The 20,238-nt window shown below is 45.2% G+C and overlaps 1 protein-coding gene across 7 annotated transcripts in view; it reads left to right on the forward strand.

Moving 5' to 3' along the window:
* Positions 1-20,238, forward strand: part of LOC126292223 (G-protein coupled receptor moody) — a 1,247,805-nt gene that overhangs the window by 1,074,511 nt on the left and 153,056 nt on the right. The window lies entirely within an intron of this gene.

A 20,238-nucleotide genomic window follows, 5' to 3' on the forward strand; every position in this document is an offset into this window, starting at 1 on the left:
CCTCTACGATTTTTACCCTCCACGCTGCCCTCCAATGCTAAATTTGTGATCCCTTGATGCCTCAAAACATGTCCTACCAACCGATCCCTTCTTCTAGTCAAGTTGTGCCACAAACTTCTCTTCTCCCCAATCCTATTCAATACCTCCTCATTAGTTACGTGATCTACCCATCCAATCTTCAGCATTCTCCTGTAGCACCACATTTCGAAAGCTTCTATTCTCTTCTTGTCCAAACTATTTATCGTCCATGTTTCACTTCCATACATGGCTACACTCCATACAAATACTTTCAGAAACGACTTCCTGACGCTTAAATCTATACTCGATGTTAACAAATTTCTCTTCTCCAGAACCGCTTTCCTTGCCATTGCCAGTCTACATTTTATATCCTCTCTACTTCGACCATCATCAGTTATTTTACTTCCTAAATAGCAAAACTCCTTTACTACTTTAAGTGTCTCATTTCCTAATCTAATTCCCTTAGCATCACCCGATTTAATTTGACTACATTCCATTATCCTCGTTTTGCTTTTGTTAATGTTCATCTTATATCCTCCTTTCAAGACACTGTCCATTCCGTTCAACTGCTCTTCCAAGTCCTTTGCCGTCTCTGACAGAATTACAATGTCATCGGCGAACCTCAAAGTTTTTACTTCGTCTCCATGAATTTTAATACCTACTCCGAATTTTTCTTTTGTTTCCTTTACTGCTTGCTCAATATACAGATTGAATAACATCGGGGAGAGGCTACAACCCTGTCTCACTCCTTTCCCAACCACTGCTTCCCTTTCATGCCCCTCGACTCTTATTACTGCCATCTGGTTTCAGTACAAATTATAAATAGCCTTTCGCTCCCTGTATTTTACCCCTGCCACCTTTAGAATTTGAAAAAGAGTATTCCAGTCAACATTGTCAAAAGCTTTCTCTAAGTCTACAAATGCTAGAAACGTAGGTTTGCCTTTTCTTAATCTTTCTTCTAAGATAAGTCGTAAGGTCAGTATTGCCTCACGTGTTCCAACATTTCGACGGAATCCAAACTGATCCTCCCCGAGGTCTGCATCTACCAGTTTTTCCATTCGTCTGTAAAGAATTCGCGTTAGTATTTTGAAGCCGTGGCTTATTAAACTGATAGTTCGGTAATTTTCACATCTGTCAGCACCTGCTTTCTTTGGGATTGGAATTATTATATTCTTCTTGAAGTCTGAGGGTATTTCGCCTCTCTCATACATCTTGCTCACCAGCTGGTAGAGTTTTGTCATGACTGGCTCTCCCAAGGCCGTCAGTAGTTCTAATGGAATGTTGTCTACTCCGGGGGCCTTGTTTCGACTCAGGTCTTTCAGTGCTCTGTCAAACTCTTCTCGCAGTATCGTATCTCCCATTTCGTGTTCACGTGTTCCAACATTTCGACGGAATCCAAACTGATCCTCCCCGAGGTCTGCATCTACCAGTTTTTCCATTCGTCTGTAAAGAATTCGCGTTAGTATTTTGAAACCGTGGCTTATTAAACTGATAGTTCGGTAATTTTCACATGTCAGCACCTGCTTTCTTTGGGATTGGAATTATTATATTCTTCTTGAAGTCTGAGGGTATTTCGCCTCTCTCATACATCGTGCTCACCAGCTGGTAGAGTTTTGTCATGACTGGCTCTCCCAAGGCCGTCAGTAGTTCTAATGGAATGTTGTCTACTCCGGGGGCCTTGTTTCGACTCAGGTCTTTCAGTGCTCTGTCAAACTCTTCTCGCAGTATCGTATCTCCCATTTCGTCTTCATCTACATCCTCTTCTATTTCCATAATATTGTCCTCAAGTACATCGCCCTTGTATAAGCCTTCTATATACTCCTTCCACCTTTCTGCCTTCCCTTCTTTGCTTAGAACTGGGCTGCCATCTGAGCTCTTGATATTCATACACGTGGTTCTCTTCTCTCCAAAGGTCTCTTTAATTTTCCTGTAGGCAGTATCTATCTTACCCCTAGTGAGATAAGCTTCTACATCCTTACATTTGTCCTCTAGCCATCCCTGTTTAGCCATTTTGCACTTCCTGTCGATCTCATTTTTGAGACGTCTGTATTCCTTTTTGCCTGCTTCATTTACTGCATTTTTATATTTTCTCCTTTCATCAATTAAATTCAATATTTCTTCTGTTACCCAAGGATTTCTAGCAGCCCTCGTCTTTGTACCTACTTTATCCTCTGCTGCCTTCACTACTACATCCCTCAGAGCTACCCATTCTTCTTCTACTGTATTTCTTTCCCCTATTCCTGTCAATTGTTCCCTTATGCTCTCCCTGAAACTCTGTACAACCTCTGGTTCTTTCAGTTTATCCAGGTCCCATCTCCTTAATTTCTCACATTTTTGCAGTTTCTTCAGTTTTAATCTACAGGTCATAACCAATAGATTGTGGTCAGAGTCCACATCTGCCCCTGGAAATGTCTTACAACTTAAAACCTGGTTCCTAAATCTCTGTCTTACCATTATATAATCTATCTGATACCTTTTAGTATCTCCAGGGTTCTTCCACGTGTACAACCTTCTTTCATGATTCTTAAACCAAGTGTTAGCTATGATTAAGTTGTGCTCTGTGCAAAATTCTACTAGGCGGCTTCCTCTTTCATTTCTTAGCCCCAATCCATATTCACCTACTATGTTTCCTTCTCTCCCTTTTCCTACACTCGAATTCCAGTCACCCATTACTATTAAATTTTCGTCTCCCTTCACTATCTGAATAATTTCTTTTATTTCATCGTACATTTCTTCAATTTGTTCATCATCTGCAGAGCTAGTTGGCATATAAATTTGTACTACTGTAGTAGGTGTGGGCTTCGTATCTATCTTGGCCACAATAATGCGTTCACTATGCTGTTTGTAGTAGCTTACCCGCATTCCTATTTTCCTATTCATTATTAAACCTACTCCTGCATTACCCCTATTTGATTTTGTGTTTATAACCCTGTAGTCACCTGACCAGAAGTCTTGTTCCTCCTGCCACCGAACCTCACTAATTCCCACTATATCTAACTTTAACCTATCCATTTCCCTTTTTAAATTTTCTAACCTACCTGCCCGATTAAGGGATCTGACATTCCACGCTCCGATCCGTAGAATGCCAGTTTTCTTTCTCCTGATAACGACATCCTCCTGAGTAGTCCCCGCCCGGAGATCCGAATGGGGGACTATTTTACCTCCGGAATATTTTACCCAAGAGGATGCCATCATCATTTAATCATACAGTAAAGCTGCATGCCCTCGGGAAAAATTACGGCTGTAGTTTCCCCTTGCTTTCAGCCGTTCGCAGTACCAGCACAGCAAGGCCGTTTTGGTTAATGTTGCAAGGCCAGATCAGTCAATCATCCAGACTGTTGCCCCTGCAACTACTGAAAAGGCTGCTGCCCCTCTTCAGGAACCACACGTTTGTCTGGCCTCTCAACAGATACCCCTCCGTTGTGGTTGCACCTACGGTACGGCCATCTGTATCGCTGAGGCACGCAAGCCTCCCCACCAACGGCAAGGTCCATGGTTCATGGGGGGAGGAAACCACAACATAATGGGTGTAAATCACGCACGATTCTAGCACGAACATGAGTTTGTTCGACATCTGTATGCCCACCAATAATGCTTACTATGTAATTCTCTTTACTAATGCCACCGCTCTCCCCCCCCCCCTCCCCCCTTCACTGCGGGTCCAGGGGTTAGAACAGGCCGAGGTACTCCTGCCTGTCGTAAGAGGCGACTAAACGGCCCTACGGGTTCAGGTTCCATTTTATGGTTTGACCTGCCACTTTCAAAATTCTACAGAAGTGCGGGCCATAAGCGGAAGGACGCCTTACGTGCTGCACGAGTCATCTATAGTGCCGTTAGATTCGATCTCCTGAATCTCTTGTCATGGCTTTGCATGCGATTCAACTATTTGGGCGAAGGCGCTTTCCAGGGTATGTCGTATTCTTCCGTTGTCTCCTGTCCTCTTTTGCCCCCATGGCAGTATTGGGTTTCTTTGCGCCCAATATCCAGCACGGTAGCCAGTCCGTTGTGGTTGGGCCGCCATGTGCCCTATTGGCAGTAGCCCCCTGACAACACAGGGATCACACTGCTGTCTGGGCTGATGTCCCACGTATGCCAAGGAGTAGATGCCTGTCTTCCTGGGGCATCAGGACTCCCAGCAACGGCCATCATGCCAGTTGGCCTTTTCTGTGACTGGGGAGAGCCCCTGATCGGACTGGGTGGCATCAGGGCGGATGACCCGCAACGAAGCGGACTAAGCCATCTCTTGCTGGTGACCGTACGGCACCAGCAGTCTCTAAGAAGGGCAAGATGGAATACAGTGTGGACAGGTATGACCCAAATCATTTCCCTCCCTCGCTACACCATGGGGGGGTATGCAGAGCTACAGAATGGAGAGAGCCGTGTTCGTCTCGGTTTGTAGTCTGTAGCGGAACTGGCGGGGACACTTTTATACCTACGAAGCCTCTGCTGTCACCCCTCTATTGAACGCAGCCAGAAGGATATGTTGCAAACGTTCCGATTTCTGCACAGCTTCACTGACTATCTACAAAATGACTTTATGTAAACTCAAACAGCAACAGTGATGTACAAATAAAAAATTGCATTCCATAATTAAACTCATAGCAAAACGGAATACCAGCATGCAAAACAAAAGCGCTACGTACTTACGCACCACCCTAATATATTAGACTGGATTGCTTCTGACGTTGATCATATTTGTTTTCGTTCTGACGTTAGTTGTTTACGGGCCTGTGTTGTCTTTTTGCATATACCATATCACGGTTATTGGCCGACGTAGAACCCGTATAGCGGTTTCAAATTTCCTCAGACAGCGCATTTGTGCCTTGAAAATGACTGGCTGTTCACCTGTCGTCATATCGAAGCCTGTCCGAAGACGTGACCCGTCGGCATACCCGTACTTCTTCTGAACATTTCCTACGGCGGGGGAAACCCGAGAACTGCTCGCCGTGCTCCAGGTACCGTGGCGGCTAGAGTGTGCCGTCATCTGGCAGGAGCACACGAGGCGGTGGAAACAGACCGGAGAAGACGCGGGGGTGGCAGGAGGGCGAGAGGCTGGAAATGAAATACCGAGCTGTCTGGAGGCGCGGGGGTCGTTGTTTGGTTGGGGGTGGTGGTGGTGGGAGAGTCGGCCGTAATCAGTGAGCCGCTTAGCGGCGGGTCGGAGATTTATCGCCGATAAACATCGCAAATCCTGCTCAGGGTGTAAGTCGGCCATTGGCTGGCGACGCCGTGTCTGCAGTGTGCGCTGCCCACTGCACCTTAGTGCAGCCCGCGTACAGTGAAGTGGCGCAGTTAGAGATTAGCAGCGAGCACGCGAGACAATAAATCAGACGGAGGGCGCGGGATTAGCCTAACAGCGGGAGTCTAACACAGAGCCGGGGAGGGGGGGGATGCCTATTGTTTGTCTGCCAGACAGTAGCTGGAGGGGGAGGAGGGACACGAAATCTGACATCGTCTGGTTGCAGCACTCGGTCTGTTTCGACGGCTCGACTCGTTACTTCCCTAATAAGGTACTGCGTGTATTTTTATTGTTTCACTTAATCCTACAGTTTTTAATACTTTTAAGTACGACGACTCATTAGAGCGAACCAGAAGAATAGCATTAACCGACCCTCGTCGATAAAAGAGTTGGGTGGGGCAACGGTAACAGCGGAAATGGGTGAACTGGAACGCTCAGAACAGCAGGACACTGTGCTTAAAATATAAAATGTTCATTCCAAAGACAGTGGTTGCAGTGATTCGCGTGCAGATTTGCGCTTCCTACCGCGAGACACATCTCAATGATCACCTGTTCAAGGTGTAGCAGAGGAACTTTGGTAATGCGAAGAAACTGAATAATCATATAATGGGACGGAAAACTTTGCCTCAAAGCACTACCATCTTTCACTCTTCTGCTAGGCTGCTAAGACTAACGCATCGACGTTTTCGAGTATAACTCCCTCAGACTTTGAAAATCCCTCTTCGCCACCAGGTGTGGTTTCTCTTGCCTTTACCCTTAAGAAGAGAAAAGAATTAACCAATCAAACACTGTTTTTTGCCCTATTTCACAAATTTTATTGTTGTTACTGCACAACCTACGTTTCAGCTTATAAGCCCATTTTCAACTACATTTCTGACTCCCTAAGGTAATCGTGCAAAGATAAACATGATGATAAAGCAAAGATAGTCGTCTCAACTTCTTAATGTATCGACTATCTTTGCCTTATCATTTTTATTTTTGCATTGTCATCTTTGCAAATCAGAATACTTGAAAATGGGCTTACAACCCTAAACCTAGATTGTGCAGTAACAGTGACCAAATTTGTGAAACAAGGCAAAAGCCAGTGTTTGTTTAGTTAATTTACGATGTTTCACCAAGAACCCATAGCTGATTCAATTAAAAAGGGTGCTTGTCTGCTCAGCCAACTACACCGTACCGAAGGTATTCTTCTCCGCCGAAGTTGCCGTAAGGACTGCATCATAGCCCTGGAAAGTGACCTGATTTTGGTCCGCGAGAGGTATTTGCCTCAGACCTTCTGGACAAGTCCGACGAGCCGCTCTATCAGCAAGCTGTAACGCCTACGATCTGGGAACAGGCAAACCTCCATGCGAAAAAGACTATACACTTTGTCCGGTAAATTAAAAATGGATAACATATGGTGCAAAGGACCTGGAATGGACATATATAACTTCCGAACTACCCACGAAAAAGTCGAGGAGGAGACTGGGGCCACTTGAACAGAAGAAAGAAAAGAGATACATTAAAAAATTATGAGAGAAATGTGGAAGAAAGGGAATGAGAAACAGTTGAAATAACCGTAGATCACAGTTATTCACGCGTAGAAGAAGAAGAAGAAGAAGAAGAAGAAGAAGAAGCACAACAACAACAACAAAAAGCACACAATTAAGTGACGTGGATTTCTGTCATATTTCCCTTTGCTCAAAATAATTACGCTATCAGACAGGAAACTTCTGAGAGTGTTGCACAATTATTCAAAGTACGCCTGTGGGATTTCAGTTACGTGGTCAGAGCAAAGGGGAAGAGAACAGTATGCACGTCTGACTGAAACCGCTCTTTCTCACTCAGCATTACTTCTCCACCCAAGCAGTCCAGTGTGGAACGCCAAACTGTTTTACATTTTCAAACCATGATATTGGTGTATCAGTGTCACAACCGGCCCTTTGCAAAGCAAATTGTAAACACAGTGTTCTATTTCGCTGCAAAGAGTCGTTTGAATGGCACAACCTGAAGTCTGGTCATTGTAATATTATTGGATTTCAGCTACTTTGCATATGAGGTATTTGTCATTAAAGAAAAGGACAGCCAACGTGCTGTAGTTTGTAAAGATGCTAAGCATCACACCACGAGAGTAAAGAGACAAAATATTTTTACAATGTGCGCCTACAACAAGACGCGCGTCCAGCGTTTAAACACTCTAAATAAACACTGTGACCCGCTGGGCGCAGATATTTAAAATCATCGCCGCAGCGCGTGATAGCAAGAAGCTGCGAAACAGAAGAAAGAACAATCTATCTTTTGTTAAGAAATATTCTAGAGACTTCATTATCCCTTGTACCTTTGGTCGCCGACATGTTAAGACGTACTACATAGCATTGCTACAAGTAGTATTGTTATTTTGTGTAAAAACTATGAGAAAAGACGAACAAACATTTCGGTAACTCGGGTGTGGATACAATGTACTTACGCACACCCAAGAACATTTAATTTTAAGAAGGAACGGACTTACAAAGCAGCGGTTATTGGACTGCTCCATGCACAAAAGAAATATCAGATGTAAGTCATGCATTTATTGTGTATTTTTCAGTGTCTAGAAGTTTAAAGCCAATTTGTTCAAAATATATTAATATTTTATGATGCAGTAATTTTCTTCTTATTCTTTTCTTTCACTAACCAAAAATGATGTTGAAATTGTATATGAGCTTTGTTACAGGTTCGCTCTTTATCGGGGTGTCTAAATTGTATTTGGGAGACCCCTAATGTGTTCAACTTCCGATCTGTTAATCTTTCTCTTACAAAATTGCGCTAATTTGCTTTCATTTCCATTTTTATATTCAGATAGGTTCCTTAGGTACTTTCATCGAAGATTCTGATTGCGTGAAGGCAATCCGGGTCAAAAGGTCAATTATTCGCGTAATCAATCCGTACGTCTCCTGAACACAATCGAGAACCGACGCTTCGGCCATCAGTTAATCATCTCTCTCTCTTTTAAAATCGTACCACAGAACAGCCAGACAGGATAGCCGTAAGTACACAATCTGGTGTTAAGTTGCATTTTTCCAGTAAATATTACCAACCGTCCAGTTACAGCATCACTATTATTAATAAGCAAGTTCCTAACGCGACGTCATGAAATGATCATCACGAAACTTCTCCGATTTTCCACGTTGTAGTATTACGAAATGAACTATCCATCTCAAGCAGGGCAATAACATTGCTCATAGAAATGCACATCAACACATTGACAGTATTTTGTCGTCTTTGGTGTGCTTTTCGTTCTGTTACAACAGTATTTATTTAGTTCACGCTACCAAAGATCCCCATAGATATTGGATAGGTCATCATTGAAAAGTATCTCGCCATAAAACAAGCATTTTAGCATGCGAGTGGCCCATCACGACCAATCCATCGCCCAGGAAAGGTCATATCGAGATAGGCACGGGCGTCCAAACCCCAATGAGGCGGTGCACCGTCTCGCTAAAACAAGACATCGGGACGATACTGAAGCAGCTGAGGAACAGCATACAGTTGCAACATGTCCAGATACACTGCATAGGTGATGGTAGCCTCAGCGAAGAAGAGTGGCCCGTTAATTCGATCGTGCAATAGCGCGCACCAAACATCCACCTTTGGACTGCTACTGGTGAACTCCATGATTTCGCCTTGTGAACCCCAAATGCGCACATTATGGCGATTCACTACTCCACTGACAAAAAAGGTCGCTTCGTCGGAAAAGGCAATTCGTCTGAGATAACCATCACCGTCCTCAATACGTGATAGCATTTCGACCGCAAAGTCGTATCGACGTGTACTGTCATTGGAGAACAATGGAAGTGGAAGTTTACTGATGTGTGAAAAAAACTTTGATAGTCTGTAAACAATTAGACACCAGTTTCATATTTGTATCTTACTTCCAGCTTGAGTTATCAATTTATGTAATCAGGGAAAGACTTTTCGAACACCCTGTAGTTCCCTGCAGCAGCTATACACTGGGGGAGTCGTTCTTCCCAGTCTTGGTTGCAGCGCTCAAAGCCCTCAAATGGTACAGCTTTTAAAATGTCGGTCACATTCTTTTGAATGCCCTCCAGAGTCCCAAAATGACGTCCTTTTAAGACATTTTTCGATTTCGGGAAAAGAAAAAAGTCACGATGACTCAAATCAGGTGAATAGGGTGGCTTTGGAACAGCAAGGAAAGCCTGCTGAGGTCAAAAATTCCTTGATAGAAGTGGCCGTGCGAAATGGGGCGTTGGCACGCCATTTCGCACAAGTCTTTCACATGTGCAAACCCTCGGCCAAAATCATCTTCGATGTACCGTGAAAGTGTTTAACAGGCCAACCATTATCCTTACTGTTAAACGTCGGTCAGCTCTCACAACAGGACGCACGCATTTCACAGTTTCGTCGGCTCTTCAAGTAGATCATCTCCCTGAGCGAGGTTCATCTTCAACGTGTTCTCGGCATTAAAAGAATGATTCTCGCCAGCGAAAAAATTGTCCTCTTGATAATGAATATTCCCCATAGGCCTGTTTCAACTTTTCAAAAGTCACACTCGTGGATTCCCCAACTTTTAACTCAGAACTTGATGGCATGACGTTGCTCTAAATTCCTATAGTCCAAAAACACTACTGGAGGCTCTCTCAAACATTACGTAATGGTTGTAAGCAGCTGAAACTCGGACGGAGCACCTGGAACAGATAAACGCACCAGTCTACACAAGTAGAACATACAGCGTTGCCAGATCGCTCAGTGTTGTCAGTCTCATTACTTCTCTCTCTCTCACCTCGCACATTCTACGCACATTCTCGTGTGGTTCTGAGCGTTAGACGCCACGCACTTCCCTTGTAAATGTGTGACGAAGTGTGATGATAAGGACGGTGATGGATGATGGTGATCAGGAGGAAGAGAAATGACACTCTGACGGGAGGATAATTACTGATGTACAGCGTTCATTTCTACCACTCAGTCGATCTAAACTGCGCTTTAAAGAAGTTAAGCACAGGTACCTGATAGTAATGCCAAAGCTCCAGTGCTGTTGAGCCACACATCACCATATTGTACTAGTTTAGTATAGGTATAAAAATAGGTGTACAGAACTACATCGTGAGCGATCTTGACCAATTCCTACGTTACAGAGCACCATCGCCACAGACTGGGTACGCAGGTTCGTATAAATGAAAAAGAAAAAAAAAGCAATCAGGGTGATGTAAAAACTCTTCTGATCCTAATACATTTCTGGTGGAATTTTATCCCATTTCTGACCCTTTCTCTCTTTTTCTTCAATACTACTTAGATCTGTATAAGTGCAGACTTAACCGTCAGAGCTATATCATCTGCAACCAATGCATGCAATTAGTAGACAGGGAGACAACCGAAGGCTTAGATTTATCGGGAGTGGTTTAACGAGACTGCCGTAAACATAAATCCAGATGCCCGGAGGGGGATTTGAAGCGACGTTGCGTTAAATCCGAGTCCAGTGTGCTAACCACAGCTCCAGTCCATGCGGTCATAAATCTAGGGATAGCCCACCCCTCCACCGTTTGTGGAGTCCTTAGGGAGTTGGCTCGGCACGAAGCGACCAAGCAAATCTGCTACGGTCGTTAACAGGGCACTTTAGCCGATCGGAAAATCTGACAGAGGTGCTAAGCATAATGGCGGAGGAGACGCCATGTCATTATTATTTTTTTCTGTTTTAGAAAATTGTCTTGACGTATTGTAACGTTTCATACAATTTCCATAGTTAAAAACTAAGTTTCGAAGTCTTTGCATCACACATCCAGGTGTGATACGTGATGTCACTATGGCGAGTGACCCTAAGTGTCGTTCTGTATTCCTTATGCCCCCGAGAGGCAGCAGGGTGTGGCCGCTCTGCGGTGAGCGAATGCCTTGTGTGTTGCCTACAATCCAGTCATCTGCTTTGCGTCAAAGGAGGCAGAGAGAGTTAGGGGAAAGAGCTGGAGCTGAAAACAAATAGGTCGCCAGATCCAAATGAAATCGCACTTCGCTTTTACAGAGAGTGATCTGCGGTATTCGCCCCTTACTTAGCTTCGATTTATCGCAAGTCTCTCGCCGAATACAAAGTTCCAAGCGACCGAAAAAAGGAAAACGCAGTTGACTCTCGATTTAAGATGGGTAAAAGAGCGGACCCGCAAAATTACGGAATGGTATCCTTGACATCGTCTGATACAGGATTGGTTCAAATGTATCTTCAGTTCGAATGCAATAAACTTCCTTGAGGTAGAAATACTTCTGTCTACAGGTTAATGCAGTTTTAGAAAGGAACCCCAGTCATTACAAAATGTAATGTAATGTAATAGAACTAAATCAGGTGATGCTGAGGGAATTAGATTAGAAGACACTAAAACAGTAGATGAGTTTTATTACTTTGGCAGCAAAATAATTGATGATGAGCGAAGTAGAGAGGATATAAAACGTAGACTGGCAATGGCAAGAAAATCATTTCTGAAGAACAGAAATTTGTTAACATCGAAGATAGATTTGAATGCTAGGAAGTCTTTTTCTGAAAGTATTACTATGGAGTGTAGCCAGTTATGGCACTGAAACATGGACGATAAAAAGCTTAGAAAAGAAGAGAATAGAAGATTTTCAAATGAGGTGCTACAGAGGAATGCTGTAGATTAGACATGTAGATCACGTAACTAATCCTGGGGTACTGAATAGAATTGGGGGAGAAAAGGAATTTATGGCACAACCTGACCTGAATAAGGATTTTGTTGATAGGACACTCTCTGAAACATCAAGGGATGTCCATCGTAGTGTTTGAGAGAAGTATGTGGGATAAAAATCGTACAGGGAGACGAAGAGATGAATACTGCAAAATTCAGAAGGGTGTAAGTTTTTCGGAGATGGAGAGGTTTGCCCAGATTAGAGTAGCGTGGAGAGATGAACTCTTCGGACTGAAACCCACTGCATTAACCTCTGAACCACTGATGAAGTGCAACAGGTAGGTTCCATGTTAGTACATTTTCTGTAAGTTCAATTTAAGGATGTCCATCTTACTACATGGACGAGCAGATGATTTATATGAGAAAAAGTACCACCACAGCTGTATCTTGAGAATGTCCGTGTTTGGACACACGACTAGTTTCGGCTGCACATTACCGCCATCCTCAGGTCCCACTGCTCCCAAAGGAGTAACTGATTTCCTTGGCGCATTTGCTGTGGGATCCTGGTTACCAGCACATGGGGGGTAGCATTCATCAGGAGTCTATATTCGACACTGTGTTGCCTCCAATGCCGTCACATGTGCCTAATGTGCCCACAATGAGAATCTTAAGCGAAGGCGATTCTCTTTTTGTCGAGACACGATCGAGAAAATTTAGAAAAGTGGCATTGTACGCTGAAGAGCCAAAGAAACTGGTACAGCCGCCTAATGTGGTGTAGGGCCCCTGCGAGCACAGAGAAGTGCAGAAACACACCGTGGCTTGGACTCGACTGATGTCTGAAGTAGTGCTGGAGGGAACTGAAGCCATGAATCCTGCAACGGTGTCCATAAATCCGTAAGAGTATGATGGAGGTCTCTTCTGAACAGCACGTTGCAAGGCGTCCCAGATATGCTCAATAACGTTCGTGTCTGGGAAGTTTGGTGCCAGCGGAAGTGTTTAAACTCAGATGAGTGTTTCTGGAGCCACTCTGTAGCAATTGTGGACGTGTGGGGCGTCGCGTTGTTCTGCTGGAATTACCCAAGTCCTTCGAAATTCAACGTGGACATGAATGGATGCAGGTGATCAGACACGATGCTTACGAACGTGTCACCTGTCCGAGTTGTACCTAGACGTATCAGGTGTCCCACATCACTCCAACTGCAGACGCTTCATACCATTACAGAGCCTCTACGTGCTTGAACAGTCCCCTGATGACATGCAGGGTCGTGGATTCGTGATGCTGTCTTCATACCAGTAAATGTCCATATCTTCTCGATACCATTTGAAACGAGACTCTTCCGACCAGCAACATTTTTCCACTCATCAACAGTCAAATGTCGGTGTGGACGGGCCCAGGCGAGGCGTAAAGCTTTGTGTCGTGCAGTCATCAAGAATACACGAGTGGGCCATCGGCTTCGAAACCCCATTTCGTTGAATGTTTCGCGCTGACACACTTGTTGATGGTCCAGCATTGAAATCTGCAGCAATTTGCAGAAGCGTTGCACTTTCGTCACGTAGAACTATTCAGTCTTCGTTGATCCCGTTCTTGCAAGATATTCCGGTCGCAACGACGTCGGAGATGTGATGTTTAAACGACTGACTTGGACAATGAGACACCTCACACGTCCAGAATTGCTACAGAGTGGCTCCAGGAACACTCATCTGAGTTTAAATACTTCCGCTGGCCACCAAACTTCCCAGACACGAACGTTATTGAGCGTATCTGGAATGCCTTGCAACGTGTTGCTCAGAAGAGATGTCCATCTCCTCATACTCTTACAGATTTATGGACATCGTTGCAGGGGTCATGGTTTCAATTCCATCTGACACTATTTCAGACATTAGTCCAATCCTATGCCACGTCGCGTTGCGGCACTTCCGCGTGCTCGCGTGGGCCCTACACCATATTAGGCAGCTGTACGAGTTTCTTTAGCTCTTCAGTATATGATGATAAAAAAATGTCCGGTTTCCTGTTAGTCTTTCAATCCCATCAATTTTAAGACGGTTGCTCATCATCGAACTTAAGAGGTGGTCTACCCAAAAACTGTGGTTTATTGAATCAAAATCATTCAGATGGTACAGTACACTAGCGACCAGACGAACGTGGCTGAATCGGTTAGCAGTGTCTGCAGGCCTTCCCCTTGGGAGTAATACTGGTACGAAATACCCCCTGCAGTCCATTGTATCAAGTATATAAACTGACAGAAAAACATGCGCTAGCACAACGTCATTCCATTCACAACTGAGGTGACAGGTAGTTTATCATTGTAAGAGAGTATGATAACGAATACAGACTAAATTAAACTTAGGGTCCCTAGAGAATTCGCACCAGTACATAATGAACCCCATCTGGCGTGGAAGAACGCGATCGATCATAGATACCGAATAGTATCGTTTGATATACACTCCCAATTATCTTGCGCCTTTTGTTGCAATTCAGCAGTGGGTTTTCAAGGCTCTGGAGAGCGAGTAAGTTCCCTCTTCATCACGTCCAGTACGTGTTCAAATGGCTGAAGATCTATTGGCTTTATTGGCCAGGGCTGTTGTTGCAACCCACGAACCGCACGTTGCGTCGCAGTAACTGATGGTCCCCCACATCATGAAACCTAAGGTGGGACCTGTGTGTAGTGGCCGAATGCACTCTGGGACAGGCGGCTTACCAGATCTTCGGCATTTGCATGTACGTCCATCACTCACATACAGTCTCTCCTCGCTGATCACTCTCCACGTGTTGATTAGCCATTCTTGGTGGTGTCGTGGCTTCAGTGGTAGCGTGGTCAGAGGCACACGTGACCGCAACCTTGCTGCAAGCAAGCGTTTCCCAGTGGTGGTCTCGGTGACACAGGAGTTGCAACATGGGCCCGGATTTGCTTCCTGAATGATGCTTGGTTGGCCGCTGAAAAGTACCAGGTGATCACAAAGTCAGTATAAATTTGAAAACTGAATAAATGACGGAATAATGTAGATAGAGAGGTACAAATTGACACACATGCTTGGAATGACATAGGGTTTGATGAACACCAAAAAAATACAAGAATTCAAAAAATGTCCGACACGTGACGCTTCATCTGATCAGAATAGCAATAATTAGCATAACAAAGTAAAACAAAGCAAAGATGATGATTTTTACAGGAAACGCTCAGTATTTCCACCATTATTCTGCAACAATAGCTGTAGTCGAGGAATAATGTTGTGAACAGCACTGTAAAGCATGTCCGCAGTTATGGTGAGGGACTGGCGTCGGATGTTGTCTTTCAGCATCCCTAGAGCTGTCGGTCGATCACGATACACTTGCGACTTCAGGTAACCCCAAAGCCAATAATGGCACGGGCTGAAGTCTGGGGACCTGGGAGGCCAAGCATGACGAAAGTGGCGGCTGAGCACACGGTCGCCACCAAACAACGCGCGCAAGAGATCTTTCACGTGTCTAGCAATATGGGGTGGAGCGCCATCCTGCATAAACATCGTACGTTCCTGGAGGTGTTTATCAGCCAGGCTGGGGATGATGCGATTCTGTGACATATCGGAGTACCTCTCACCAGTCACGGTAACAGTTACAAAACCAGAATCACGCATTTCCTTGAAGAAAAAAGGACCAATAACGGTAGATGTGGTAAATCCAACCCATACCGTGACTTTCTCGTCGTGCAGTGGAGTTTCCACGACAGTTCTAGGATTTTCGGTAGCCCAAATTCTGCAGTTAACAGACCCTCGGAGCGAGAAATGAGCTTCGTCGGTCCACAACACGTTACTCAACCAATCGTCATCTTCCGCCATCTTTTGAAACGCCCACACCACAAATGCCTTGCACTTCGCTAAATCGCCATGTAATAGTTCATGATGCCGATGGATTTTCATAAGTGCCAATGAAACAGTAGTGCATGGAATGCCGGTGTGACGTGCGACTGCACGAGCGCTGACCTCCCCCGTGCATGGACGAACCCGCTACAGTCTCCATTTCTTCCTGAACTGTCTCAGCAGCATTAAGCCTTGTGCTCGGTCGGCCACTACGGGGTCTATCGTCTAAACAACCCGTGGCTTCGAACTTCGAAATCATTCTCGCCACAGCTGCACTTGCCAACGGACCTTTACCCGTTCGAATCCCCTTCCTATGGCGATAGGATCGTAACGCTGAACTAGCAAATTCCCCATTCTGATAATGCAGCTTCACTAAAAGCGCTTTTTCAGGTAAAGTCAACAAGCTGCGACTGCTGGCGCATCTGATTCTCTCTCTCTCTCTCTCTCATTACAGCTCCTTTTATACACGATTGTCCTGCGCAGTCACTGAAGTTTTGCTGTCCACCGTCATCTGTCGGACATTTTGTGAATTTTTTTTTTTTTGTTCTAATAATACCTCACGTCATTCCAAGCATGTGTGTCAATTTTACCTCTCTATCTACATTATTCCGTAGTTTATTAAGTTTTCAAATTTATACTGACTTTTTGATCACCCGGTACATCCACTTTCCTACAGGCCCACAATGCGACCTTGTTCAAATGATTGAAGCTGTTCAACAGGAGTGAGTACTCGCCAGTGGAGCGTGGTTGTACCCTAGTGTGAATGGCGGAAACCCTGCTCACAGTTAGTGCCTGCAGACCGGCCCCCTGAGCTGCATCTGATAGCAGATCGGCCGGCCGCAGTGGCCGAGCAGTTGTAGGCGCTTCAGTATGGAACCCCGCGACTGCTATGGTCGCAGGTTCGAATCCTGCCTCGGGCATGGATGAGTGTGATGTCCTTAGGTTAGTTAGGTTTAAGTATCTCTAAGTTCTAGGAGACTGATCACCTCAGTCCCATAGTGCTCAGAGCCATTTGAACCATTTTTGACCGCAGATGACCGTGACACTACAGCCGCTCAGTATGTACAGACGTGGACAAAACGAGCGAGACCTCTCGCCTTTCCGTTATGCTGATCCGCACCGCTTTAAAGTCTGCTACACACCATAACAGGCAAGGCGACGAAGTGCTACCAACATAGTATGTACAGGCGTGAAATTTAAAAACTATCCGAACTTTGTCAGACTGTTTACAGTCACGTCGAATTCTACATTAATGCTAATTATTGTGGAAACACAACACGTAAATATAAGATACAGGTGAAAGAAGAAACGCTAATTAGTATGAACTGTACGAATAAAAATGAATTTCAGCTTATCGATGTAACATAACTATTTTAGTAAGACAAAGTACCCCAGACTGTTACGAATTAGCAAAATACACTCCTGGAAATGGAAAAAAGAACACATTGACACCGGTGTGTCAGACCCACCATACTTGCTCCGGACACTGCGAGAGGGCTGTACAAGCAATGATCACACGCACGGCACAGCGGACACACCAGGAACCGCGGTGTTGGCCGTCGAATGGCGCTAGCTGCGCAGCATTTGTGCACCGCCGCCGTCAGTGTCAGCCAGTTTGTCGTGGCATACGGAGCTCCATCGCAGTCTTTAACACTGGTAGCATGCCGCGACAGCGTGGACGTGAACCGTATGTGCAGTTGACGGACTTTGAGCGAGGGCGTATAGTGGGCATGCGGGAGGCCGGGTGGACGTACCGCCGAATTGCTCAACACGTGGGGCGTGAGGTCTCCACAGTACATCGATGTTGTCGCCAGTGGTCGGCGGAAGGTGCACGTGCCCGTCGACCTGGGACCGGACCGCAGCGACGCACGGATGCACGCCAAGACCGTAGGATCCTACGCAGTGCCGTAGGGGACTGCACCGCCACTTCCCAGCAAATTAGGGACACTGTTGCTCCTGGGGTATCGGCGAGGACCATTCGCAACCGTCTCCATGAAGCTGGGCTACGGTCCCGCACACCGTTAGGCCGTCTTCCGCTCACGCCCCAACATCGTGCAGCCCGCCTCCAGTGGTGTCGCGACAGGCGTGAATGGAGGGACGAATGGAGACGAGTCGTCTTCAGCGATGAGAGTCGCTTCTGCCTTGGTGCCAATGATGGTCGTATGCGTGTTTGACGCCGTGCAGGTGAGCGCCACAATCAGGACTGCATACGACCGAGGCACACAGGGCCAACACCTGGCATCATGGTGTGGGGAGCGATCTCCTACACTGGCCGTACACCTCTGGTGATCGTCGAGGGGACACTGAATAGTGCACGGTACATCCAAACCGTCATCGAACCCATCGTTCTACCATTCCTAGACCGGCAAGGGAACTTGCTGTTCCAACAGGACAATGCACATCCGCATGTATCCCGTGCCACCCAACGTGCTCTAGAAGGTGTAAGTCAACTACCCTGGCCAGCAAGATCTCCGGATCTGTCCCCGATTGAGCATGTTTGGGACTGGATGAAGTGTCGTCTCACGCAGTCTGCACGTCCAGCACGAACGCTGGTCCAACTGAGGCGCCAGGTGGAAATGGCATGGCAAGCCATTCCACAGGACTACATCCAGCATCTCTACGATCGTCTCCATGGGAGAGTAGCAGCCTGCATTGCTGCGAAAGATGGATATACACTGTGCTAGTGCCGCCATTGTACATGCTCTGTTGCCTGTGTCTATGTGCCTGTGGTTCTGTCAGTGTGATCATGTGATGTATCTGACCCCAGGAATGTGTCAATAAAGTTTCCCCTTCCTGGGACAATGAATTCACGGTGTTCTTATTTCCATTTCCAGGAGTGTATTATGCGCATTCGGTAGCGAAACGCTCTGTGTCAACGTTCAGACCAGTCACAGTGGATTGTTGTTGTGTAAATTTTCTTTACGTAAACAGCCATATCTTTAGATTGCGTTCACATATAAGCTGACCTTTTTTACACCACCAAGGGACCGGATACCGCAAGAAATGCGATACATTTTTGCTTATTATGTGGAACCGTACTCGGGGTAAACGGGTTTGAAGGACTGGGTGGACAGATAGACGGTCAAGAAAGTGAGACTAATAAGGTTCCATTTTTACCGATTTAGGTGACTAAATCCTAACAACGAAAATAGCTACGACAGTTACTGAAGACGAGGGCCGCATAAATAATTCCCCCTACTCTTTATTCGAAATGTTGTAGTTATGCAGTTGATACACCAGCATATTAATCGTAGCTACCCTTTCGATCCAAATCACATTTAGAGAAAGCAAATAAAATCCATTTGCCTATACACGTGGTAATTCAGTTCCTAGTATTAATGCCACCGCGTTTTAGAAGTGCGAGTAATCCCATAGCTTAAGAAACACTTCGGCTAATGAACGTTTCCTGGCTGTGGCGAGTCTATGTCGCTATTTGGCGGTTTATTTCCTGGGATGGTGTAGAATTATCCTACTAAATTTACTCGCTAATAACAGTATTTCGTATTTCGATAAACATCCCGAATGATTGTCACATAGGCGGTGACATAAAAGTAGAAAATTCATGTTTTTGAGTCCAGGATGCTCTATGCAACAGAAACTGCAGATCATTTTGCCATTTTCATTGCGAAATTGCTGGTTTATTCATGTCTGGGGTAATAATAGAGGGCTGTTTGCCTGGGTTGTCTGCTAGCGTAGTGAAAGGTGTTTACTGCTGCAAGGGACGTCTAGTTTGTTTTCGGTTCTAATCTCGATGGAGGCAGATAGACTATGAATAAAGCAATTTTAAGAAATTCTCGAACCCCCAATTCGTTTTTTTTGCTACCTTTATTCTGTACCGGCGCCCTGTGGATGTCAATATTAATCCCTTGTAGAATTTCATACTTGTTACTGCCTACTTTTTCCGCTTCTGTCAGTAATTGAACTGACTTAAGTGTGGCACTGAATGATTTTTAACTGAATTTCGCTATGAATCTTCACGCATTGCTAAATTTGCACACTTTCATGGTAGGTCAGCAACGGTAATGCAGTATGACTGATCTGAACGTTGACACAGACCGTTTCGTGGCCGAATGCGCATAATATTTTGCTAATTAGAAACGATATGGCGTACTTTTTGTCTTATTAAAACAGTTATGTTACATCGATAAGCTGAAATTCATTTTTATTGGTACAGTTCATACTAATTAAAGTTTCTTCCTTCATTTATATCTTATATTTACGTGTTGTGTTTAACACACTAATCAGCATTAATATAGACTTGGACATGATTGAAAACAGTCTGACAAAGTTCGGTTAGTTTTTCAATTTCACGCCTGGGCATACTATGTTGGTAGCACTTCGTCGCGTTGCCTGTTATGCTGTGTAGCAGACTTTAAAGCTGCGCGGATCAGCATAACGGAAAGTAGAGGGGTCTCGCTCATTCTGCCCAGTACTGTACATACCATACTATGGAGCCACAGAACACAGTCCTTGAGGGCGCCGTAGTTTTTCTTGGTCTCTGGTACTGTGTGGCTTTTCTCACTTACCGACAGGTCGATGCCC

This window comes from Schistocerca gregaria, chromosome 9, assembly GCF_023897955.1.
Source record: "Schistocerca gregaria isolate iqSchGreg1 chromosome 9, iqSchGreg1.2, whole genome shotgun sequence".
NCBI classification, from domain to species: Eukaryota; Metazoa; Arthropoda; class Insecta; order Orthoptera; family Acrididae; genus Schistocerca; species Schistocerca gregaria.